This window comes from Adiantum capillus-veneris, chromosome 18 (assembly GCF_014529385.1).
Source record: "Adiantum capillus-veneris isolate H3 chromosome 18, ASM1452938v2, whole genome shotgun sequence".
In the NCBI taxonomy this organism is placed as follows: Eukaryota; Viridiplantae; Streptophyta; class Polypodiopsida; order Polypodiales; family Pteridaceae; genus Adiantum; species Adiantum capillus-veneris.
In genome coordinates this window covers 133,325,322-133,340,626 of record NC_140948.1, presented here as the reverse complement: position 1 = coordinate 133,340,626, position 15,305 = coordinate 133,325,322, and the positions used below count along the sequence as shown (strand labels likewise).

The 15,305-nt window shown below is 43.6% G+C and overlaps 1 pseudogene; it reads right to left on the bottom strand.

Annotated features, from left to right (window-relative positions):
• Positions 1–993: 993 nt before the first annotated feature.
• LOC147436458 (uncharacterized) lies at positions 994–1,385 on the bottom strand (annotated as a pseudogene).
• Between the last annotated feature and the right edge of the window lie 13,920 nt (positions 1,386–15,305).

Below are 15,305 nucleotides of genomic sequence, written 5' to 3'. Positions count from 1 at the left end.
TCCTCCAAGGGGGTGGCTTTTGTGGAAAGTGTTTCATCCCCTGGCCAAGGGTACACGGTATTCAACTCCGATTGTGAATGGGCATGTTGCACTTGTAAGTGGGCTGAGCAAGGAAAAATATGCAAGCATCAAATTAAGGTCATGATAATGAGAGGAGATACCCAATCCTCACTTGTGAAGCAATGCATGGACATGTATGAATCATGCAATTAGGCAGGCACCAAGAGGAAGAATGGAGGCCCACACAAAAGCATTCTCTAGTGGCGGCTCTCCTCCTACAAGCATGGGCGTACCCATGCATGGAATAAGGGGAGCATGCACATGATGATTCTTCAACATCAAAGGTGAGCATTCAACCACTCCAGCAAATCTTTGATGAATTGTTAGTGACTTTGGAAGGAGACAAAGCACTCATCAAGGAAGCATGTGATGAAATAAGGTGCACATTGGCCCATGTGAATTTGGTGAAGGCACATCATGACATGGCAATTTTTTCTACTATGGAGGATGGCTTTGGCAATACCCTAAAGAGGGCAAAGCCGTTCATTGAGAAAAGATCTTCTAAAGAAAGCAAGAGAGGGGGTGTGCAGCCCTTTACTAGGCCGAGAAAACAACACAAAGTGTCCATGCAAGCTAAATTGGATAAGAAAGCCAAAACGACAACCCCAAATGTGTTGTAAAATTACATTGTATCATTCTTGCGGTAATGCTTAATATGTGACTTTCGCTCATGCAAGTTTGTGTGTGTGTGTGTGTGTGTGTGTGTGTGTGTGTGATAGTGAGAGAGAGAGAGAGAGAGAGAGAGAGAGAGAGAGAGTTGATATTGAGGGAGAGAAAGGGTGGTCACTTTAAGGGAGAGGAAGTGAGTGCTCATATATATGTATGAGAGAGTCAAATAATAAACCAAAACACCATGAATTAACAAAGGAAACAATTGTCTTTTTGCACATGGCAAGTAGAAGGAATCCCACGTATCTTTAATACAAAGCAACATTAAATTGCACATGTATTCAATCTTGTAGATCGTCGGTAGCAGCAACATCATTCTTTGGCACTTTTCTATGAGGCCTCTTACCCTTTCTAGGGCCAGCCACGACATGGTGAGCAATGATAGGTCCTTCATCCTCAACATCAATGGAGTTTTCCACCTCTTCCAATGCATTCATGTCGGCCGCTACCTCATGAAGCACACCTTCAGGAATGTGAGGCTCCCCTTCATGTCTTTGTACGTGAGGAGGGGTGACCAAATCAACTACAGCCACCAAACATAATGATCAAATAAATGTGTAAAGCACAACATACATGCAAGAAGAATCTTGAGTAAGATTCTTTGTGTTACCTTCATTGAGGGGTTGATCTTCTCTCTTCCCTTTCTTGCACTCCATGTAACGGCAATGAAGACAAGGGCTAGTTTGGAGTTGTGTGGAAGGGATGGATTGAAAGATCGCAATGCACACTTTGCTAATTCTATGTCCTTATTATCCCCACTCGTAGTATGTTTCTGAGCAAGGCACTGGTTGGGGATTTCCACACTATGACCATGCTCTTTTGAGAGGTGGCGTACCATACGCTTTCTGCCTACTATGCCTACAATGACTAGTCGTAGGTCCTAACATGCCGCGAGTTTGCAATAGAATATCTTCCGGTTTAAGGATAAATAAACAAGCTCCTTGTACTACATCAATTAAACATCCCATGAGCATGCATGTTTGAGCATGTTTATGCTTGTGTGTATTAGACATAAAAATGCTTAAACGTACATGGGCATAAACATACCCGTGCTTAGACACATGCATACATTACGAGCATGCATTCTTGAATAAACCTACGCATGCGTGTGCAAGGTTGTTCATACATGCACGGTGATTATGCATGTTTAAGCATGTTTATTCTTGTGTGTATTAGACCTAAAAATTCTTAAACGTGCATGGGCATAAACATACCCGTGCATAGACATACGTTACGAGCATGCATTCTTAAATAAACCTACGCATGCATGTGCAAGCTTTTTCATGCATGCAGGGTGATTATGCATGTTCAAGCATGTTTATTCTTGTGCGTATTAGACCTAAAAATGCTTAAACATACCCGTGCATAGACACATGCATACATTACGAGCATGCATTCTTGAATAAACCTACGCATGCATGTGCAAGGTTGTTCATGCATGCAGGGTGATTATGCATGTTCAAGCATGTTTATTCTTGTGCGTACTAAACCTTAAAATGCTTAAACATACCCGTGCATAGACACATGCATACATTATGAGCATGCATTCTTGAATAGACCTACGCATTCATGTGCAAGGTTCATGCATGCACGGTGATTATGCATGGTTAAGCATGTTTATTCTTATGTGTATTAGACCTAAAAATGCTTAACCATACATGGGCATATACATACACATGCATAAACAAACCCGTACATAGACACATTAAACCTACGCATGCGTGTGCAAGGTTGTTCTTGCATGGGTATGCACGGTGATTATGCATGTTCAAGCATGTTTATTCTTATGTGTATTAGACCTAAAAATGCTTAAACATACATGGACATAGAATCTAGACATACACATGTATAAACGTACCCGTGCATAGACGCATGCATACATTACGAGCATGCATATTTGAATAAACCTACGCATGCATGTGCAAGGTTGTTCCTGCATGGGTCATAAGTCTCCGAGTACTAGCAAAAGTCTGGTAAGAATCTGGTAAGGCATCAAGAAACAGTCTACACAAGGGAACTATCTAAAATGACTTCACCTAACAGAAATAAGTTGCTCATTGATATCCTTAACACCAGCAAGGAAAGTGTCCATATCATCTTCCTCATGCATAATCTTCGACTCCAGCTTTTTACGTAGCAAACCAATTTTAGCCTCATTGGGACTTGATAAAGACCAACCAAAATAACCCAAGCCTGTTTTGCAGATTTTACTGAACGATGTGAGGAACAATGGTGCACTTCATAGAGAACACAATCAATGCATGAGCCTGCACGTCCTTTACATCCCAACGAGATTGTTCTGCCATAGACAAAACAACTCTAATAGCAGCAATCCTTGCAACAAGACCTGCCACATCCTCAACATCGCCTGCATCCTCAGAAACCAGGACATACATCAATGCCCTGCACAATATTCCAGATGCCCTTTAACACAAGGACATGTTGCATCGTGTAAGCCCACATAGGGTAATTGTCCCCATCCAATCTATCCTCAGCAGCAAACATCTGGAACACATCTATGTTGTTGTCAGCCATGGTAAATGTTGCACCTGATGTGAAAACTGCCGAAAAGAGGAGAAATGAAGCGGGAACAACACGTGCTATATAGAACAAAATGTAAAAGACTGTAAGGCACCTGTTATGAAAAATGACACTGACACAAATTTTGCACAAAATGACGAAATAGCCTGTGCAGTACTGCCTGTAGTGGAAACAGAGGCCGAAATGAGCCTGAATCAGGAATTTGAGCAGACTAAGCTCTACGAGTTTACCCGAAATTTTTGTCGACCTGCGAACGCTCGCCAAAGCTCACTGAAATCGGAGAAAATGAGCAGGCGTATGTTGGAGATGCTAGCGACTAAGCCTGGGAGGACGCAAGCTGCTCTAATACCAAGTGTTGTAATTAGGGTTGTAGAGAAATGCATACAGTGGAGAAGATGAAGGAAGCTCAAGGCACACAATAGAGAGTGTGTCACTTAGTGTGCAATGGAAAGATAGATAGCCCTAGAGTGATGGGCGTATATACAATGCACGGGGAAAAAATGCCCGGGCGGTCCTAGTGTGCTCACACACATCACTACCACATGTATATGGTAACACATGAGCCATCTCAATAACATCTCCCGACCAGTAAATGAAGCAATTCTTGTACAAGACTAAGCTATGAATGAACTTATAGACAATCTTGGAGATGGCTAGCTTATCGACCCCGAAGTGCTCGCTTATCTCAATCAATCCAGTGCCACTTGCTAAGCGCAATATGGACTTGATATCATCTTCTACTATCACTCTTCCACTTATTATATTGAATGCCTCTAGGATATCATGTCAGTAAAGGTGCTCGTAGGGAAACAAGATAGCTTGTTGTAGAAGGGAAACCGGCAATCGAAATACGTCTTCGAAGAGTTGGTCATCTCCTCGTGTAGCCATCACATAGAAGTTTTCACTACTTGATTTCTTGAGGTCCATAGAAGTGAGTCAAGCCGCCAGCGGGTCGCTATTTGATGACCCTTTGCACAAGAATAATCTTCCCTCTTATGATTGGTGGATGTACAAAATTTTTTTTTTAGAGAGTACACGAACTTTGAAACACACGCACACACCCTATGTACAACGGCCTCACAAGTAGGGAGAGAGGCATCCCATCACATGCACACACCCAATTGGAATAGTCCCTAAGCACTTAGAACATGTCTTCAGTTCACAAGGAGGGATTGAACCCAAGACCTTAGGCACATAGGCTATGACTCTACCAACTGAGCTAGCACTCGTTGACATGATGTACAAAACTGGCAACCAGGTGCTTGGTTGTGGGTTGCAACTTGCCACATGTGAGCTGGCTCTTAGCTCATACCATAACTCAAGAGGTCGGTGTCTAGTTGGAGACGTAGGAGTGAAAGACTCTTAAAAGAGTAGTGGAGCCCACTAACCGTTGAATGAATGTTCATTGAGCAATAAACGATGGGCTGAGGAGCTCTACTCAACTAATAAAAGCTCTGCGTGTTGTTTTTACCTGCGTGAATATGTGAGAGAAGGCTATCGTGGGGGACCTGGCAAATGGTGGCCTCATTAGGTCCTCATGACTGCTTCCCAAACACGTTGCAAGGCTAGAAAACGTTGCCAGAGGAAGATATGCAGAAAACATGATGGCTACGTATATCATTTTTCAATGAATAGAAATGAATGCCCAACAAAATTGCAGAGCAATTCCTCTACAAATCACATGTGGCCAAGTAGGAAACGCTTCAGCCTATGAGGGGAGGAGACAGAGCCTTTTCAAATGTTGGCTCACAGGCTGGAAGTACGGCCAGATGTCCAGCAAAGAAGCGATCTTGGAGTCCAAATGCGAAAGTGTCACACATCATTGACAAAGAAGGTAACACAAAATTTCTGCAAGCAATTGATTTGCACAAATAATGAATTTTGTCAGGTTTAGAATCCCATATAATTTCTAGTATGCATTCTTAATTAGCAAAGATAACTATAAACCCTCAAAGAAATAGGTGCACAAAGGGGGTGAACATTGTGAAAGAAACATATACTCTTACTATTGAGAGAGAGAGAGAGAGAGAGAGAGAGAGAGAGAGAGAGAGAGAGAGAGATGTCCGAACCAACCAATCTTGGCAATGAATTGATAAAATACAATGGGGGCCTAGGGTGCCTATATACTAGCCTTGGGGACCATAAGTACCTCCCTAAGGAAATTTCTATACCCAAGATTTGACAAATAAGTAAAATAAATACCTAAAGCCATAATAAACAATTGGGATCACATTGGACCATTCACTCGAGATGCTCTGAACTTTAACACCCTCCCTGCAACTCATAGTTGGATCTAGATGCGATTGCTAGCTACATTGTCGATAAATCATGGTCTAAGATCCGAATGAATGTTGAATGTCATGTGATGTCCTGTGATGTCTAATGATGTCCTGTGATGTGACTGTCGATTGGTACATGTGCTAGATGTGTGTTCCTAGTACGTAGGTACTAACAGTCAGTGCCTGCTAAGATGGCTTATGGCCACTGTCTGTTTTGCATGCGTAATCGAGGGCGATTACAATGCTTTTAAGAGGGGTGTATGTCACAAAGTGATGACATGGCTGCCCAGAAACTGAAACCCTAATTGGTGTTGAAAACCAAATTTGGAAACCTAACCCTAAAACTTGCAAACCCTAAAACCTGCCAAAAACCCTAACCCAAATTTTGTCCCTAACCCTAACCCTATAAGGCAGCAGGGGCTGAACCTCGAAAATGTGCAAACATGTTGACGTGGCACCGTACGACAATGTCCGGAAATCACGCGTTGGGAAAAGCAGCTTTTGCTCTACGCAATTTGAGATAGAGAGAGAGAGAGAATACTCTTACTTTATTTTCTAAAGCTCATGAGAGCTTGTGAGAGAAAGAAACTTTGCTTTTATTTTTAGGCTTTTGATTTGAAGCTTTTGGGGCTCTGCTTTTGGCATCCCTTGTAAATTAAATATGTGAGTTGGGCTCCCACTCTACAGAGCATCTGGACACAGAGTTTGAGAGTGAGACCCAAACCACTCTTGTACTTTGAACACTAATTAATACAAAAAGAAATACCGAAAGGGGGGCTAGTCTTTGGGGCCAATATCTCTAGACACAGAACTCCGTTGGGCCAGTGCAAATCTATTGTGAACTCTGAACTGTTTTGAAGTGGTTATTTGGGGCTATCATGATTGATTCTTGACTTGGAGTGTCCAAGTCTGTTACAAGGACCGCTTCGCTGTGAGTCTGCTCGCTCCTAGGAGCAGCTGCGGAGAGGCCTAGAGCCAGGGATTTCAAAATGACGTGATCACACTATAATTTCAGGTTAATAACAATAGAAATGCAAAATAACAAATATTTTGTTAATTGATATTCGTCTTTTTTGACCTCTAGGGAGACCTGGAGACCGGCTTGTAGCCCGCCGGGCTAATTAGTTGGTCCGCCGGGCCCGCCGTGGCTATATAAAGGTGACGCCGGTGCTTGTGTTTTCACAAAAGAGGTACATTGAAAAGTCTTCACCAAACTTTCTGGCAGCTTTTCATATTCTCAAAGCAGTGTAGCAGTAATTTTTTAAACCCTTCCTTATTTTATTGATGTTTTTTTGAGTTTTTTGCATTAAAACTTAAAGGTTTAAAATTTCTTTTATCAAATCATCGTACGTGGATGCACTGGCACATGGTTGCAATTTCGACTAGGTGTGTCATTGTATTATTCAAACCCAACATTAGTGTTATAATGAATATCACACACAAGCGTAGTAGTGAAGCCTGAAGGGAATAACCCTCAATCTACTCAAACATGAGTAAGCCAATACAACGGTGAATCAAATATGTGATCAGTCCATCCCAAAAGTAGAGATATCGACCCAAAGATTCACCTTCCTACCTTCTTTCATGAATCAGTCTAGTCCAAAAAAGAACTAATGACACATGATTGGAGCTCTAATCGAAATAGCAAGCAAATACAGCGGTGAATCGAACATGTGATCAGTCCATCCCAAAAGTAGAGATATCGACCCAAAGATTCACCTTCCTACCTCCTTTCATGAATCAGTCCAGTCCAAAAAAGAACTAATGACCCATGATTGGAGCTCTAATTGGAATAGCAAGCAAATACAGCGGTGAATCAAACATGTGATCAGTCCATCCCAAAAGTAAAGATATCGACCCAAAGATTCACCTTTCTACTTCCTTTCATGAATCAGTCCAGTCCAAAAAAGAACTAATGACCCATGATTGGAGCTCTAATCGGAATAGCAAGAAAATAGAGCGGTGAATCAAACATGTGATCAATCCATCCCGCCCAAAGATTCACCTTTCTATCTCTTTTCAAGAATCAGTTCAGTCCAAAAAAGAACTAATGACCCATGATATATAGAAGTTCTAATAAATATAGCAATCAATTTAGCAAATATAACAGTGAACCAAGCATGAGATCAGTCCATCCCAAATGTAGAGATACCGACCCAAAGATTCACCTTTCTACCGCCTTTCAAGAATCGGTTCAGTCCAAAAAAGAACTAATGATCCATGATCAGAGTTACATTAAGTTTTAATTTTTTTAAAAGACTTCATTTTTTTACCTTTAGTTTTTATTCTAAATTTTAAAGGATGACCAAATTTAGCGGAAGAGGTGATGTGATGTGATGTCTATAAAAGGGTTATATAGAGCCGCAGGGGGTACACGACGGGCCCGGCGGGATTCTTGCTTGTCCCATCGGGTTTCATATTAAACCCGCCAGGCTTGTTGGGATTGTTGGTTGTCCCGCCGGTTCTACGTTTTCTACCGGTTTTCGTAGATCATGACATTAGATATGTTATTAACATGAAAAAATAGTGATAATAACAACAATAATTAACATTTAACAAAATGTATCATCGCGTAATTAAAATCCCTGCCTGGAGCAGCGTCGGCCTACTTGAGCAGAGAGAGCGCCTGAGACAGCCCCTTGTTTGGACCCCATGGTTAGCACTCAGAGAGGCCACTTAGTTGGTAGTAGGCCTGGGATCCCATGGCAGAGGGTCCAGCACGCACTTTAGGTGACTGGCTACAGTTCTCAGGCTTGTCAGAGGAGCTTCAGGGCATCCAGCTTCAGGGCATGAGAGGGGTGCAGAGCATGTGTCAGGACATCATAGAGGCAGTACTAGCTGAGTGGCTCACACCTCTCGAGTCAGCAGCGCCCAGATGGATGGGGGCCTTTACGCGACTACAGGTTCTCATCGTTGTTCCGGCTTGCTCAGAGACTGTACCCTCCCTGTTTTTTGAGATACAGGGTGAGGGTCGCTTGCACCGAGGACTTTGAAGACTGCTCATGTCACATGACACATCCAACCCTATGTGTCCGTGGACAAGCTACAACACGATAAGGGTTCCGTCAGTCCAGTTAGTCTAGATTAGCAAGTGTTCTGGCACTTTTGTGAGTCTGTTCGCGCAGACCGTGCATGCCCATGCACTTAGTGTAGATGCGTATCCTCTGGTTGCACACAACATGATTATAAGCATTCCCATCAGAATCCTTCAAGGAAATTTTCCAATGCATTTAACCTATTTTCCCTATTTTTGACATTTTTCACTTATTAATTTAAGTGACTTTTGTCGGAAAGTAGGTAGGGCAAATCGAGTAAGTTTGTATATAAGCAAACCTAGGCTAGCACTAATTGGCATAAGAGGCAGCAGGAGCACCTTGCTCAATAGACAACTTCTCAGCAAGATCCCCTTGGTGGCGTTTTTCCTCCAAGCAAGAACCTCACCTTCACCTAGCTTTTCATCAGCAAGCACCTATTGCCATACAGCTTCAGCCCTTGGGGTTTTCAAAAACCCCAATGTCATAGCCTCCCCATTGCTAGCGTTTTTCATCCAGATTGCATCGCAAGACAACCTCAGCCCTAGCGTTTCCAGAAACCCGACCCCATTTACATGGCGTTTTCAGCAGATAAAGCACCAACAGATTTCAGCCTTTGACCACCTAAAGACCAACAGATTTCAGCCTGCAAAGACCAAACCACATTAGCGGCCTGCATCAATTTTCAGCCCTTAGATCGGCCTCGTCATCCCCGTCGTCGACATTGGTCTATCCTAGACATGCATCAGTCACATGCATTCAATTTGTACCAGTTTGTTCAAGCAATCGTAGACCACTCTCGCAAACGAGAGTGGGGCCTTCGAAGGAGGGTTTTACGTCTCTGGTGTTGTATTCTCTTCTCTCTCTATCTCTCAGTCTCATACACTTTCACGCACAATGTCCATTCACTTTGTTTGTGTCCATTGAACTCTCTCATTAAGAACGGAAGGCTCTCCCTTTCATAAGAACAAAAGGAACCTTGAGCACAGTTTGGAGCACTCATCTTGAGCAAAGTTCAAACATTCATTCTGTTGCACGTTACATTGGTATTAGAGCTTTGGCAGTGTTCTGTATCACTCAAGGAAAGAACCACATAATTTTTTTTTCTGTTGCGATCGCGCAAACCCAAGTTCACTTGGGCGTGCTGATTCCTAATCGTGTTTTTGAAGAGTGACAGGAATCCCAGGAAAGAAGGGCTTGTTGCGCCTCCCCTTGTACCTCTTTTCACTCATTGAGAGCGGACCATGTACTTAGCGACCGGCCAATCGACGTGAGGTGGGAAAAAGGAAACCTTGGTGTGAGCGCAAGGCCGCCAAGGGGTGGGCCGCGGAAAAGAGCAGAACTCGGGTGAAGAGAAGACCCTTCTAAAACACAGGTTGCAAGCGAAAGAAAACCCTCAAGAACCTCAAGACCCTCAAGAACCCAAGAACCCAAGACCTGGAAGAGTCCAAGTTCCTCGTGAACTTAAGAATCAAAGATCATAGTGCATGGTCATTACCCGAAGCGGAATGGATACTTCGCATACAAGTGATGAGCATGAGAGAGATGATGAAGAATTTTTCCCACCAGGAGGTTTTTCTGACCCTCCCCCTTCTCCATCTACGCCACGGATTGTACCAAATCCTATGGAGGTGATGGTTAAGTCGATGATAGAGATGACGGCACAACAACAAGAAACGAATCGCGTTGCGATGGCACAACTAGAAAGAAAAGCAGAACGACACGGAGCCTTGGAGCGTGAACGCCAACTCAGACAAGACACCTTTGAGCGTGAGCGTGATCAAGCGCGCTTGGCAGCTGAAGAATGACAGGCCGAGCGTGCGATACAAAGTGAACAACGTATGGAAGAGTTGGTATAACATGTTCTCGCTTCGAAGTCCGAGCCAACCAAAGATATTGGTAGGTAGTTCCTCAAGTGGCGCAAGCCGGGATGCGGACTCCAACAACCCAGTCACAGAAAAGTTGACTTTCAATAAGTATGATGGTAAGATGGATGCTACGGTTATTCATTCTTGGTTGCATCAATTTAATGCTTATTTTGCGACAACTAAGAAGACAAGAAATAGCAAGGTTTTGACGGCAGCTAGGTACCTTGCCGGTGATGCCATCAATTGGTACCACGCATGGCAAGAGGCACAATTAGCCGCGCACCCAGAGGAAGCCGACGAATTCACGCCCCTTTCCTTCAATCGGTCTAATTTCCAAGACAAGCTCAAGGCGTGGTTTATGCCACCTCAGTACCTCGCACGATTGAAGGGCGATTGGCGCCCTCTCAAGGAAAATGGTATCCCGGTTATGTCTTTAGCAGCTCGGCAATCAGTTATGCAAGTCGGATGATTAGCGCAAAGAGGCATACCTTTATGGATTGGACGAATATATCAAGTATGATGTCGAGGTGCTCGATCCAATCGATCTCAAGAAGGCGGTAGCGATTGCTCTCGTACAGGAGATGAAGCACAACAAGGGAAAGCCTAAGGAGAACAAGACTTCGACAAGTACCTCCCAGACTTATCAAAACCCTCAGAATGATAAGAATGGTAAGAACGGAAACTCTTCTAACCAATCTTCCAACAGTCTCTCTCAGAAAAGAATTCTTCCAATGAACCTAAGGATAAGGCTAACACAATTGCTAAACCTAAGCTCACTCCAGATGAAAAGGTAGCACAAGGAATTTTAGAAGGATACATCACGTCGGAAGAGCAAAGCACTTATTCTAAGGAAGGTCGTTGTTTTCATTGTCACATTAAGGGTCACATAAAAAGAACGTGTCCTAAGCTTGACTCTAATGAATCTAAAGAATCCACAGAATCCACTTCCTCTGTGAATGCAATTAATGATAACACGAGTATGCCCCAAGTTACTCCTGACCCTCCCATTGATAAGTCTCATTAAATGTTATGGTCATATGACGGGGCAGCGTTTTGTCATATTGTTTGACCCAGGCAGTATGCATGATGTGATCAGTCCCTCTCTTGTTGAGAGAGCCCGCATAGAGGTTAGTCAGAAATCTCCTCTCGAGGTCTCTGGCTTCGCTCCCGGTATGGACTCTCTCATCACGAAAGAGTGCCTTGATGTGTTGTTTACAGTTCAACAAGCTGCTTTCGTAGAAATTTTTTTGTCTCTCCTCTCTCAAGATGCGATATGATTTTGGGCATTCTATGGTTTCGTGAGCATAACCCTCTCATTGATTGGGCAGAAAATACGTTCACTTTCAATGCAAAAAGTGACTCTCCCATTGTCATTCGTTGAGAGCAAGTTGTTCATTCTCCATCTCTCATTGCTAAAGTGCAGGCGAAGATTGAACCGATTCAGGAGAAGGAGACTCTTTCAGTCTCTTCTTCTCCAAAGCATGATACACAGGATTTGCATGATGATAAGCATGATGATTTGAATGATTATGATGAGCATGATGATTTGGATGACACTGACAAGCATGATGATTTGCATGATCAAGATGTGATTTCTCACAAGCATGATGATTTGCATGAAAATGGTGTGTTAGTTGATACTTTCTTTAGTGAAGCTAACCTCATTGCAGATTTGATCAGTCACGAGGAACCGATCTTGGCTTTCGAGTCGAGGTCCAAAGAACTCCTTCAAGAAGAACCGATCTTGGCTCTCAAGCCTAGGTCCAAAGATCCCTCATAGGAAGTTTTATGTGTTTGCATGATTAGTATGCACGCATTGTTCGAGTTTTTCATTCGTGATCGTTTCCTGTATTTTAGTCAGCGTCTTTATGTGATCCCTTTTCCTAGGCATGGCATATTGTACGTCGAGCATGTTTCACGCATGAATGAGCACGGATGTATGCGGATAATTCATGAAAAGCTGAAAAGTATGCATTCAAGGAAGTCACATTTCATGTCTCTTCCTTGGCACGACACAGTTGTAGAAAGAGCACATGAAACTATGAGCACCAAGCATGGGCATTTCCGTTGTGAATTGCCACAGTTGATTGCTTTAGATCGGAAGAGAGAGATTCAATCTCATTGTTTGCGTGTGTGTGGTGAACGGTTTGACACTCCGTCTCTTTATTCATCTACATTGCATGCACAGTCTTTGAGGAAGACAATATTTTTTCCGATCACTTCACATGGAATAGGTATGTTCATGGTTTTGTGTTGGAAATGGTTTCAGAAATTTTTTAGCCATGGAGATGAAAGAAGCATGACTCTAGACGAAGTTGAAGCATCGAAGGAGCCTCAAAAGACTTTACGTCGCTTTCGGCGCGGCCCAAAGAAGCAAGCATTGCAGACCTTTATGAAGTTCAAGTACCACACGACCCACACATCAGAGTGGGCCGGCGAAGAGTCCCTTCCAGGATTCCGGATGTTATTGGCGCTCTCCCTCGACGCCATACAATTCGGTACCAGTACCTCACTTACTTTGAAAAGAGGGGATGTCACGTGACACATCCAACCTTATGTGTTCGTGGACAAGCTACAACATGACAAGGGTTCCGTCAGTCCAGTCAATCTAGATTAGCAAGTGTTCTGGCACTTTTGTGAGTCTGTTCGCAGTCCGTGCATGCCCAAGCACTTAGTGGAGATGCATATCCTCTAGTTGCACACAATATGATCATAAGAATTTCCATCAGAATCCTTCAGGGGAATTTTCACCCAGTGCATTTAACCTATTTTCCTATTTTGGATATGTTACACCTATTAATTTAAGTGACTTTTGTTGGAAAGTAGGTAGGGGAAATTGAGTAAGTTTGTATATAAGCAAACCTAAGCTAGCACTAATTGGCAGAAGAGGCGGTAGGAGCACCTTTCTCAAAAGGCAACTTCTCAGCAAGATCCCCTTGGTGGCGTTTTTCCTCCAAGCAACAATCTCACCTTCACCTAGCGTTTTCAGCAGCAAGCACCTATCGCCATACAGCTTCAGCGCTTGGCGTTTTCAGCAACTCCCATCGCCATAGCCTCCCCATTGCTAATGTTTTTCATCCAGATTGCATCGCAAGACAACCTCCGCCCTAGCGTTTCAAGGAACCCCAAATCGCCCCCATTTGCTTGGCGTTTTCAGCAGATAAAGCACCAACAGATTTGAGCCTTTGATCACCTAAAGACCAGCAGATTTCAGCCCGCAAAGACCAGCCCACATCAACGTTTTGGTTCTAGACATTTTCAGCCATTAGCGTTTTTGGGACAGCAACAGAGTTACATCAGATTTCAGCGAGTAGCATTTTTGGACAACACTAAAGTAGCATCAGTTTTCAGCCCTTAGATCGGCCTCGTCATCCCCGTTGTCGACATCGGTCTATCCTAGACTTGCATCAATCACATGCATTCAGTTTGTGCAAGCAATCGTAGACCACTCTTGCCAACGAGAGTGAGGCCTTCGGAGGAGGGTTTTACAACGTCTCTGGTGTCGTATTCTCTTCTCTCTCTATCTCTCAGTCTCATACACTTTCACGCATAGTGTCCATTCACTTTGTTTGTGTCCATTGCACTCTCTCATTAAGAACGGAAGGCTCTCCCTTCCATAAGAACAAAAGGAACCTTGAGCACAGTTAGGAGCACTCATCTTGAGCAAAGTTCAAACATTCATTCCGCTGCACCTTACAGCTCATTCTATGTGGTCCAAGCTCGTCGAAATGTTTGATCAGGATTCCATGATGCAATCGATCACCCTTATTAGACAGTGCCATCAAGTTTCCAATCGGAAGTTCGACGCAATCTTTTCTTATGAAGGTAAAGGTTATTCATGATCAACTATAGTCTATGAAAAGTGCATTGACAAGTACCCAAATAGTTACTTTGGTACTCACGAATTGCCTGAGGAATGCAAGAGGTTGTCGATGGGGGTTGACGTTGTCAGGTAGCGTTAGCTGCAACTTTTCAAAACGCAGCGAGGGTGGGGGATGCACCTTGGACTCCGCCACTAAGCACCACGTCTGGGAGCATTTTTGTCACGTGACACATCCAACCCTATGTGTCCGTGGACAAGCTACAACATGACCAGGGTTCAATTCAGTTAAGTCAGTCTAGAATAGGAAGTGATCTGGCACTTCTGTAAGTCTGGTCGCAGACCGTGCATGTCCAGACACTCAGTGTAGATGCATATCCTCTGGTTTCACACAACATGATCATAAGCATTCCCATCCGAATCCATCAGAATCCTTCAGGGGAATTTTCCAGTGCATTTAACCTATTTTTTACATTTTTCACTTATTATTTTTAAGTGACTTTTGTTGGAAAGTAGGTAGGGCAATTTTGCTAAGTTTGTATGTTGGGGTATAAAGCCCAATGTGGTCGCCCAGGTAAGTGGGCGGGCCACCAGGTATGTACACATATTCTTTTGTTAAAACTTAATAAGAACTCACTATGCTCTACACATTACAGTAGAGCGAGTTCACCATATCGTCGTGCTCTTCTTCTCGCACTCTCTCTCGCGTCGCACTTCTGCTCGTACTCCTTCAACTGGTATCAGAGCTCAGATCGAGGCTCGGGGCAGCACTGCAGGAGGCTAGAGTCACCAGCTCAGATTGGAGTGAAATTCGACAGGCGAAGACACGGCGAATTTCATTCTGAGGTCATCTTGACCACCGTTCGGCTTCGACAAAGGTCTGTGCAGGCCATTTTCGACTACGTGGTCTCAGTGGGTGCAAATCCGACTCTGCAAATTTGGGGTTTTTCGGCCTACTACTGCAGGTGTTGAGGATATCGACACTCCCAGAGTGTTGATTTGTGGCTGTCTACACATCGAAGGACGGCTCACAGTT